An 11,004-nucleotide genomic window follows, 5' to 3' on the forward strand; every position below is an offset into this window, starting at 1 on the left:
AATAAAGGAAGTGTTTTTAGGTGTAGAAGAATAGCATAAGAGTGGTCCAACATGAATTTAAAATTGGCAAAGAATAAGGGAAAGGGACAATATCAATTTTGATACAAAGAGTTTTACTCCAACTAATATATATATATTTGTACAAACTTTGATAATTACAGATACCAAAAGGGTAGCTCTGTTAAGTTGTCCCTAGTCTGGACAAAGTTGTCTCACAGTAATAGAGAAAAAGAAAGGCAGTGACTTTCATCAGTGTCATTGAATTGCTAAGAACCCAACCATAGGAGCTATTTGAAGGAAGGGGCCCACAGCCAGCAAATTACTGTTTGGCTTTAGTTAACCGTATGAAATCCATTTCCGGTTTTATCCTATTTCTGGATATATTTTCTATACCACGCGCGTTTATATTGGTTTTCAAATTACTCAAAAAGTTTGAAATTACTTTTACCTCCTCAAGTACATAGGTCTTGCAGTTTGATTCGCCAAACTATCATATAGTACTCCATATAAATTACTCCCATGATATAAAGCTGGTCATAAATTTTGGCTTCACTTTTCCAAAAGATATCTAAAATATTATTTTTTATGAAATATGATCATGTTTTGGAATAAAAAATTCAAAAAAATTCAAGTTTTCAAAAACTGGCTTAGGGCAAATTTTTGGTGAAAATTTTTCTTCCACTCACAAAACTTCAACTTTTTTTTAAATAAAATGCATGTGCAAACACAACTTCAAAAATTATTTTTTCAAGTTTCAATCAAATCTATATCCAAGCGCTAGCAAAGATTCTAATATAGAGAGTAATAATTACGTACTAAATTATTCTAATACCTTTATTTCTTGCAGCGATTATTTGGTTAAATGCAATTGAAATGAGATATATGGTGGTATAATAGTTTACTGTTACACCTTTAATTTTTAAGTTAATAAAAAAATAGAAAGATGAAATTAAGGTGATTTTGGTCATTAAGGTGTCTTATCCCATAAATTAATTCTTGTATAAATTATTAAATGTTGATCCGATATAAAATATTACCGAAATTGTTCAACTAAACAGACGTAAAAATAATGTCAAAGCCTTACACCGAAATTATTTTTTTCATCACAGTTTAAAGAGAACCCTTAACAGTCTGTAATAATAATGTTTCATTTTTTTATTTTTACTTTTACGCTTTGCCTCACTTCAACAGAAGTTGATGGTAAATTCGAAGGTTCATACTAATTTCCTTAATTATATCAAAAATATTAAAAAGGGTCATTCATATTGGAAGTCTAAATAGTAGTATAAGATATCCTTTTTTTTTTTGGAATAATGGCTAAAGACAACTAAGCTATAACAAACTCTACAAATTAGTTCATAACCAATGCCATATACCAACTTTCGTTACTAAATGACTTCATACCTAATCCTCGTTGAAAAGAATTTCCAACACTGCAATTAATTAGTTTAAAGCTTATAAAAAAGTAGTATTTTTTTTACTTGATGTTGTTGTTATTTCGTTGTGTTATTAGTTTTATTCATTATCATCATTGCCATTGTCATTGCTATCATTATTGTTATTATATTTCCAACAATTTCTTTGTCTATTATGAACAGAGTATAAAATTACATATTTTATTTGCTGAAATATATTGATCGAACCAAAAAGGAATTTTCAACACAATTTGGCACAGGTAAAAATATATCGAGAAAATCTAGAATGCATTTAATAGTAAGGACTTTAAATTATCCTGGTTTAACAAAGGCATTCTTTTAACACTCATAAATAGTCCTCCATGAGACGTCATCTTATAGATTGGCGCCATCGTTTTTTGTTTTTCTCTTTATGCGTTTTATATATTTGAAATACAATGCTTCTATTGATTTGACATTGTGTATTGCTCGTAAAAAGCAAAATATTTTCTATCAGAATATTTTTATTCCCAACGTCCAACGTATTTTCATTCATATCATCATACTCTTTAGTCTTTATTAGTTGGCGTGATCCATCTCATTACAACAAATACTGCCTTCTAATTTGTCAATCTATCTTCCATCTCTATTGTTTTGTTTTCTATTTTACTTTTTCTTTTCCTTAGTAAATGAGATTCTGAATTGGTTCGGCCGGGTTCCTGACCCGGCCAATCTGTACGAGATGAATGATCTAACAACAAATTAGCATTAATATTATAATCTAAACATACGACAATCTCCTTAAAGAAAAAGTAAAAAGAAATAAATAAATCATTATGGGATGCAAAAAGTTGATATCCTTTTACAGATAAATAAATGATGAGAAAGAATGCAAGGGTAGGGCTCACGTGTGCCATTTTGGAAATCAACCAAATGAAATTGCCAATGCTGGTGCCATCATTTTGTTACACTAATCATAATTTAGCGTAAATCTTATCTTAACCTCATCATTATGTTGCCCTTGACCAATGTTGATAATGTTGTTTAACTTTGTCGCTTGTGGTAATGGTCTATTTAGTAGCGTAAATCTTTTCTCTAGCTCTAGTAGGAGTGATGATTTTTACTATGAAAATGAAAATCATTACTTATGCACCATCTAACTAGCTTGTTAAATAATCCAAATGTAGTAATAAAATATGTAGAATGTTGTTCTCTGTTTGAAGAAAGTGCACTTTGCTAAATGAAGCCAAGAGAAGCTAAAAGCAATAATGGGGGTATTCTTGAGAAAAACCGCTCTCTTTTCATTTGTTACGTGTTTGTCCAGATTTTCTTATCATAATTGGTTTTTCTATCTCATGAAGGAAAGGACAACATATTTACCATAAATAAGTTTTTTCCTAAAAGAAAAGTATAATTCTTCCATATTTGACTAGTCCCTTTTCTTGTAGGAAAAGGTTTGGAGCTCTATAAATTGAAGATTCATCATTCATATTCAGTAGCATCCACGATGTAGCCGTAGGGGGCTTGAGAGTCTTGTTTAGGGGGAGAACTGTACAAGACAAGTGTTAGTGTGTCACTTGTGTTTGCCTTTCCTGAGGTTGTTCTCTCGATATTTTGTACTTTCTTTTATTATAGTGGATTGCTCATCTCCGTCGTGGACATAGGTCAATTGACCGAACCACGTTAAATGTTTGTATCTCTTTTGGTATATTTCTTATTTGTTGTCGGACTTATCGTCGATAAGGTTTATTTTGCTAGATTCCGCATGATACCTGATTTTTCGGTCCTAACACCATTGCCTATTTTTAAGTTTCAAGAGTTTCTATGTGCTCTCACATAAGCGTAACTTTAAGTACTTAACACCTAAAAGTAATGCTTTTTCACTTTAATTTTTCTTGAAATTTGAAACTTGTGTTCCAAAATATGTCATAGACATTTCGTATAGCCATTAAACTATGTAATTAAGGATCAATTTGAAAGATTAAAACTAAATTATTTTTGGAACAAAAAAAAAGGTATGTTACATAAAATAGAACATAGGCAGTAATATATTTATGTATGTAGATTTTAAGCCCTATAGATCTTTTATGAGTCTAATGTCTTTTATGAGTCAATCAAGCTGGCTAATTTCCTTAGTCTTGCTTTAGGGTATGTAGACCGAATTTTGACTCTAATAATTAGATTTGGTCTATTAAGATTTGTTATATGGGAAATAGCCATTCACAAAACCTTATCCTAAAGTATAAAGATAAAGGACTATAATAATTGTAATCATTATATCGCACTAATCTCTTGAGCAGGCATCATAATAAAATGTCTTGAATGTTCGGAATGTTTATTATTTTTGGAGAAAAATATTTGGCCTTAATCATGAGAATACATACCTTAAAATTTTCTTTATCTCTTTCTTATATGTGTCAGTAACCTTCCACTAATTAAAGCAATAAGGTAAAAAAGAAATAGTAGTTTTTGTTTATCAAATATTTTGAAACCAATTAAATTCTTAAAATGAATCATATTAAAAGTTAAAATGAGTATATTTTACCAATTAATCAAAAGAATCGATACAGTTAAACAAAAGCGTGACGGTGGTATAATTATTGTCATGCCACTCATGATCACTCGACAATTTTGGTGGCAAAAGTTGTAACTAACTTTAACTAATTTCAACTCCCAAATACAAAGAAGCTAACTTAATTGATGACATTACTTATTGAATTATCATTGCAAGCATGACAAATAACGCCATTGGTTGTACAGCACTTAAGAAAATATATAATTGAAAAATTACTTTCGTTTCAGCTCAGTAAGGAATGTCATTAATTCCCCAAGAATAAATCTGGTTGCAAAATCCACATTGTAATTATTTTGTCACTTCATTCTTGTCTATTACTTTAATTTTGTCAATTAATCAGCCGAAAAAAATCTTAAATGTACGTCATGTCACTTTTGCCTTTGGAACAAGAAAAAGAAGAAATTACGAGATCAATATCTAGGACTATTGGGAGTTTGTGGCAATTTCAATCCACCTTAGGAAAATGGGCAATTTCAGTCCACCTTAATTTCTTATAATGGTAATTACAAGAAGCATTTTAGTTTTTTATCGATATTCAATGTCCTAATTGGTTAAAATCGATATACTAAACTTTTTGTTCTAGGATGCAGTAGATTACGTTTTGATGATGCTGCTACTGACTTTACTGCAACGAGATGAAAATCTAGGAAGCTGCACCACATCCTTCACAATAGTTTCTTTCTTTGTTGTTCTTTCCTGCATCGAAATAAGATCTATGAGTCGCATTTTGGAAATGCGATGTATGAGTCGCATTTTCTAAATGTGATATATGAGACGCAAGTTTAGATTGCGATTATAACTAGGTGTTGACATTTGCGTTTTATAAATAAGTCTTCAATCCCAGCTTCACCTCCTCAAATGACCTGCTGGAAGCTGCCAACACTTGTAAGTCAAATGCAACTACATGGAACAAGTTAGTGTTTGGTAACATATTCCATAAAAAGAAGCACCTTCTAGCTAGACTGAATGGCATCCAGAAATCTAGGGTTTATCCTTTGAGCTCCTTCTTGCAAAACCTAGAATCCAACCAGCAATCCTTCAAAATGAGGAAGACTTTTGGAAGCTGAAATCCAACGTCAATTGGCTTTGTCAAGGTGACACTACAACAAATCAAGCACAAAATCCCTAGGAGTCGCTGCTAAAAGTTATTAGCGGCGACTTTTATTTTGCCACAAGCAAAACCCGTGACTGAAGGATATTTGTGGCGACATTTAAAGTCGCCACTAAAAGTATATATTTTCTGGTGACAGAGTTGCCACAAAAGGTTGGAAAAAACGCTACAAAAAATTATTCCATAAGAACAAATATTAGATGGGTCGCCACTATATATTCACCTTTAGCAGCGACAAGATGCGCCAAAAAAAATATTTATGTTCAGTGGCAAGGTTATGTCGCCACTATAAATGTCATTTAGTAGCGACTAAAGTGGCCACAAAAGTTTTAACCATGAAAGACACAATGTTTTCTGTAGCGACTAAAGTCGCTGCAAAAGAAATTGACCTTCAGTGGCAACTTTTATATCGCAACAGTTACTAATTTTTTGACAAAACTATGTCGCCACTAAAAGTTATTTTCTTAGCAATTATAACGACCAAGTTTCATATAGAGATATTCATATCAATTGACTATCAATATTAAAGCAACCAATAATGTTTGACAAACACCAATAGAATTTCTCAAGCCGAATATTATAAATATTATCATTACAAAAAAGTCAATTACATATATACTACCCCGACACTTCATTGTGCATTGTAATTGTATGCATATACATATCCCAAAAAAGATAAAATATAAAGTGCCTTGTAACTGCTCCTTGCTCGACACCATCCTTGAACGATACCATCGTTTAAGTGCTTTGTGCCCGCTAGACAAAAGTAATATATATAAGGAACATATTGAGATTTGTTATATCCAACTACTATCGAAATTCTAAAAGTTTCAATCTATGTCAAAGCAAAGCCAGAAGTTGCAACCAATGTTGTGTACTAAAAAACAGCTTAACAATTCCAAAAGTTGTCTGGACCACAAAGCAAGAGTTGCATGAATCTTAGATGTTATTTTTAGTTGGAACAGTTACAAGATCAACTAGACACAAGACAAGATTGGTGAGATAGCTTCTGCAGACAGCAATTTTTTCATAGCTTTTGCAGACAGCCATTTCCTTCAAAAATTTCTGAGCAGTTTCTTCATAGGAACATTCATTCATTTCTGGTTGTAATTTGTGACACTGCAATCATTCCGACATGCATCTATTTTGGTGTACCCCAACCCGAGGTCACAAAGAACTTTCTTTGCTTCATAGAAAGAATTAGGCACAAATAACCCCTCGGGAAGAACTTCTTTAAAGAAGCTCAATAATGAATCCATCGATTTGTTGCTCCAATGGTTAAGACACTTCAAGTGAATTAGTTTAACAACAAAAGACAACTTCGAGACTTTTTTACAATCAGGATAAAGTTCTGTCTCAGCATCTTCTAACAATTTGTAGAACTTTGTTGCATGTACATTTGGCTCTTCATTGTCCTCTGAATTATTATTATTATCCTCCACATTCGTATATCCACAAGCATCGTGAATCATTTCAGCAATATTATCCTCTTCAATGCTATCATCTTCCGCTTCATCACAAACTGCAGTATTAGAAGTTTCAACTCTAACTAACACTTCTCCATACAAGTCCCATACTTTATAAGAATCCCAGAAACCCTTTCTCAATAAATCTCCTCTTACACCAACCCTTAGTTTGAACGCGGTATTACCCTTTACAAGGACACCGAATCATAGTGTTCACCGTTGGTTGACTGAATGCCCAATCAAGAAAGTTGTCTACTCCATCTCTATACCTTTGGTCGACTCTATTCCTAATATTCAATCAACTTTTATCCATCATATCTATATTAAAAAATAAATAAATTATTTTACTAATTAAAAGTGGAAGGATTATAATAATTAAAATATATATGATAACTAACATATACCAGGGATATTCAGACAAGCAGTCACAAAAATACATTATTCAAACAAGAAGGAAGCAGTCCATTCCAGAATTACTTTTACGAATTGTGTGCAATGAAGAACAAGTTCAAACCAGGGTATGTACAGAATTGAAGAATAGAAAACAAGGGAATATATACCGCAAAAAGTGGGTACGGGTGAAGAAGAGGAGAGGGGAAAAAATGGAGGTACAGAAAACAATTTAAGAAAATACTTTGTAGTCAAATAAATATTACTCCATTCAAGTGTGACCTCGCTTTTAACATTAATATACATAAAGATAAAGAGTAAACTAAAAAATAATAGAAAATTTAGTTACCTTGCCAGATAGCTTTACAAAGAGGAAGTAGATAGTTAAGCAATATGAAAGGGTAGCTGCAGTTTCAACTATCAGCCGCGATTTGAGGAGAAGTAGATTCTGAAACAAGATGTAAAAGGGTGCTGCTAGTAGCTCCAGTATACAAGCTACTAGCTTTGTGGAAAATGGAATTCCAAAGTCTATAACTTGGAGGTGGAGAAATGGTTTAACCACCATCAAAACTAGCTACATTTACAACAGTTCTTATACAATTTCAAAGTCTTGAAACATCAATGAAAGAACATCCATTCCACCAAGAATTCCAAGTAAAGTGCAGGCTTCCAGAACTCATTTCATAAAACTAAGATTCCTAATAGGCAATGAATGCTTCCTCTTATTCCAAGATTTTATCCACAACATCCAAATTCGTCAACCAATTCACTCATACTATACATACAGCAATTTCACTCCACACCCAAGTTAAACACCTAGGATTTTCAGCACAACAAAGGTTTAAGGTTGGCGTGAAATCAAATCTTTCCCACTACCCAGAATTCAGTTTCAGGTCTAAAGCAGAATCCAGCTAACAAATTTCTCCTTTAGCTAATTCACAAGAACAATCTCTCATACACTGCACAGACCCTTATATTAAAAAAAATAAACTTTCTAAAGAAGGCAGCCAAAAAAAATATCCACAACCAGACACCCAAATCAAGAACAGAACTTAAATACTTGAGCCTCGAAAATGAATGAGTACTTGAAGTTCCGACTCTGAACAAGAACAATCCCGCATACACTGAACAAAACTTGTGAAAATTCTGACTCCGCCTCTAGTTACAACAAAAGTAAATTAAAAAACTAAAATACTTGAGCCTTGAAAATGAATGATACCATTGTGTTAGTGTCCAAAGACACTCAGAGATACAAAAATTAACTAAATTAATGTCAGTATAGTTTGTCATTAACGTCGGTACTCATCGTAACCCAAAATGTCAGTATATGGGTTTTAAGTTAGACATATGATATTAACAAAATAAGAAGGTTTTCAGTTAGATTATGGAAGAGAAATCGTTAGTTCCGTACCTCCACGAAATCGATTACGGCAAAGCAACTTCTTTCCAAAAAAAAAAAACGAAAAGATTAGGGATTTTAACATACATGAGTTGTTAAAATTTCACTTCTATATTTTCTTGCCCTTTGCCGACTTCCCCAGTTGTGTACAAGTTCTTGACTACGTGAAGTTGAAGAAGCTTTGAGTCAATAGAGACAACTCAAACGAGAAGATTAGGGATTCACATTTTGATTTGAGGGATTTCGATTTAGGTGAGATTTAAGCAGAAGAGATGACCGATTTCAAACGAGAAGATTTGAGGGATTTTGATTTGGGATTTCTTTTGTCAGGACCGATTTCTAGAGAGAACCGATTTTGGGCGTCTTCTCTGTTCTTCACATCGACTCGATGTGTTCAAAAGTGTTTAATTAGGAGAGGACCGATTCACATTTTATTTTCTTTAGTTATTTTAAAAGGCAATAGGAGCGACCCACTCGCTACAATACATATTTAGCAGCGACTTCTCAAAAGTCACCACAAAAAATATTGCGCCAAAATTTTAATATTAGCGGGACTAAAAATTTTAGCCACATCAGAGGCGACCTATAAATAGTCGCTGCAAAATATTTATAAACTGTGCCGACTTTGAAAGTCGCTGCTAATACTATACCTGTTGTAGCAACCTATAGGGTTGCTGCTAAATATCGCCACTAATTATCCAATTTCTTGTAGTGTGATGCCAACACTAAATTCTTCCACACCACCACTCTTAACAGAAGGAGGAGGAATAGGATCCTTAGGTTGACTGATGAGGTGGGTAACCAAATCACAAATCCTAAGCTCATCAATTAGGCTACTAGATCCTTTTTTCAGAGTCTCTTCACCACATCCCACACTTCATCCACCCTTAAGAGAGTTCACAGTGAGAATACTTCTCAAATTCTATCTGACACCATGAGAGAGGCCCTAGATCAACCACTTAGAACCTCTGAAATTAAAGTAGCCATGAGCTCCTTCAAACTCTCAAGGCACCTGGTCCTGATGGGCTGCACCTTTTTTTTCTACCAAAAATACTAGTCTATCCTATCAACCCAAGTTAACCATTTCTGCCACAAAGTCTTTACCACCTCAACCATGCCATCTGAAGTAAATAGAACTCTCCTGTGCTTGATCCCTAAAGGCCAGAATGCTACCTTTTGATCGCTGCCGACTCGACGCTACACTAAGGTAGGAAGAGCGGGTCGTAATAGCTTTTACCCGAATAGTGGTTCGGGATCGAATTTTCACAGGGAGCTAGTAGTGGAGTTGGATTTTTTGTCTAGTCTAGAATTGTGTTTGTACTCCTAATGTCACTTCAAACATTTTTGCTTTTCTTTGATTTTTATATCTACTATTATAAAACTGATGATTAAAACTAAATTATGCTACGAGAATATTGCTAAATTGTGTTTAATATAGAGAAAGGCACTAAGGTCATGGCATTGCCTAGGTGGCTAATTAATGGGTAGATGTTACTAAGGATAGATTGACATATTTGGGGCTTATTCTATAACCGTTGACAATTGTACCCACTCTCACACCTCTCAATAGAGAGAGTGATTTTGCCCAATTGACTCTCTCGAGACCAATTGGGTAGGCCAATTAGACCAAGCAACTAGGGTTCAAGTAGGGTGATTACTCTCTCGAGATTTAGCCCGATAATTGGGATTACCATTTCTCATGGGTCCATCCCAATTCCTTGTTGGGTCAATTTTGGGGTCATGGACTCTCTTTCTCAAGAAGAGTTAAACCCACAAAGCTAGAATCAGTGTTTGCAACCACCAATCCTTAATTAAAAGATAAAATCAACCCAAATAACAAACACCCAATATCAATCTAACCTTAGATGGCAACACCCATCAATTACCCACACTAGGGTTGAGCCACAACCCTAGCTAATGGGTTTAGCTACTCATGCTAGATACAGAAATTGAAGAAATAGATGAAGAACTAAGCATATTAATTAATTACTAAGAAGAAACTACAATAATAAAGAGCAAAAATGCCGAAAATGGCTACAATATCCGGTCTCACGAGCTCAGCTGTGTTCAGAATATAAAACTTAACCTAAAAATGGTAAAACATCCTATTTATACTGGGCTGGAAAAACTGGACAAAAATACCCCTGCAGGGTCAGCGCGGACTGCGGCCGCACTGGCTCTTGGACTCATGATTTCAGCTTCTCTGAAGTTGAGGACCGCGGACCACGTGGAAATGCAGCACGGCCGCGGTGGAGGTTGGCGCGGCCGCACAGAAACGAGCGCGGGCCGCATTGCTTGGAATTGGCAAAATTATGGCTCTCTGAATCTCTGCTCCGCGGACCACGTAAAAGAGTAGCGCGGCCGCGGAGCCTGACCGCGAGAATCCAACCGCGGCCGCGTAGCATGCCCACTTGAAACTGCCATCCTCTGAACCTCCTAGTGCAGCCGCATTCACATTTGCGCGGTCCGCACTAGGTTCTCTTTTCCTCAACTTACTTAGTCTTAGATACTTGAGCAGGTTTCACTCCTTTTTGAGCCGATCTTTGACATTCGTCGCTTTGTCGATCAAACCTGCAATCAAGTACAACTTGTGAGCACTATGGGACTATTTTGTAGCAATTTATAACCAAAGCATAGGCAAGTAGGGGCATAAAACACATTAAAATCCT

The sequence above is a fragment of the Nicotiana attenuata genome, unplaced genomic scaffold, assembly GCF_001879085.1.
Source record: "Nicotiana attenuata strain UT unplaced genomic scaffold, NIATTr2, whole genome shotgun sequence".
NCBI lineage: Eukaryota > Viridiplantae > Streptophyta > Magnoliopsida > Solanales > Solanaceae > Nicotiana > Nicotiana attenuata.